Here is a 1,403-nt window from a genome sequence, read left to right on the forward strand (position 1 = left end):
GCTTGCCAGCCCCTCACTCTCTGGCTCATTCGCTCCAAGCCTTCCACTCGGTCCTTTTCTGTCAGGAGCTTTCCTGAGTTCCCAGCAGCCTAGACTTACCAATGAGTCCTCCCACTCTAAGCCCAGTGAGGGCCAGGGTGGTTGGGGTCCTGCCTGCTGCAGGACCTGCAGCTGCCGCCAGAGGAACACCAGCTCTGGGGAACAGAAAGACCTTGCCAAAGTAAACTGGAGTCTAAGGGCGACCTGGGGGCGCTGAGTAACCAGGGGTGCTGTTGCTGTTCAGTGGCGCAGGGAACATGGCCTGCCCCTGCTCTTTGCTGGACTGACCTGTCCATCCCTTCCAGGTGCTACTAAAAGCTGACACTGGGGACCAGCAGTTAGCGTAATGGCTATGTCGCTGGACTCCCATGTAGTTGACCGCAGTTCGAGTCCAGACCTAGTGACTTAAACACACCAGGCGCGTGTGTGCGTGCGTGCCCAAGATCCCGAGAGGAGAATGGAGAAGGGATTGCGGTGTGGCCATCCCCCCTGGGGGGTGATTTCTCGCTTTCTGTCTTTCTGGCAAGAACCTCTCAACAACAACAAAAAAAAAAAACTGAAACTGCACCTTTGCCCTGAGGGAGACAGGTAACAAAGTAACAGTGCAGGGAGAGAGGTAACAAAGTGACAGTTCGGGAAACAGTAACCCATGGGGACAAAGGCATGACAAAGGGACGAGAAACCTAAGCCTGGCTGAGTGCCTGTGAGCAGGTCCCCTGCTCTGCTTTCCATCCACTTTATGCTTCTCCTCCACCCCCTTCCGGAGTCTCCACCTGCAGCCTCATCCCTTGTCCTTGGGTCCTCTGGGGCTCTCTTGTGTCGCATGTTGTGACCCTGTCACTCCTCCAGACAGGCAAGACCTTGACACCAGACGCCTGTGTGTTCAGCACAGGCCAGCCCAGGAAGGGACTCAGTGACCATAGGGGTGGGGGGTAGGACGAAAGCTGATCTCCGCGTGGGAGAGGGAGCCTCTCCGCCGCACAGTCCCCAGGGGATTGCACTTCCTCCCTGGACAGAAAGAATTTAGGAGGGACGCGAGCTGGGTCCGGGAGGACAGGCCGTCTGGGCACTGGCACACACGAACGAGCAGGTTGCTCAGCCGAAACTGAGGCCTCGGCGGGCGGCGGCAGTCGCGGAAGACTGCAGGTGCGAAACTTCCCTTTCGGGAAGAGCTTCGGGCGCAGTGAGCGGCGGGAGGGGGGGGGGGACGGCATCCAGAGCCCCAGCCGCGCGCGGGAAGGGGTCGAACGTGCCGGCGGAGCGGGTGAACATTCCAGGCCGGTCCCCGCGCTCCCCTCGGCAGGACACGCGCTAGCCTCCCGTCCCCACCGGCTCCCGCCCCCCCCCCCGGGGGCTCCCCTCGC

This window comes from Tupaia chinensis, unplaced genomic scaffold (genome assembly GCF_000334495.1).
Source record: "Tupaia chinensis unplaced genomic scaffold, TupChi_1.0 Scaffold000178_1, whole genome shotgun sequence".
NCBI classification, from domain to species: domain Eukaryota; kingdom Metazoa; phylum Chordata; class Mammalia; order Scandentia; family Tupaiidae; genus Tupaia; species Tupaia belangeri.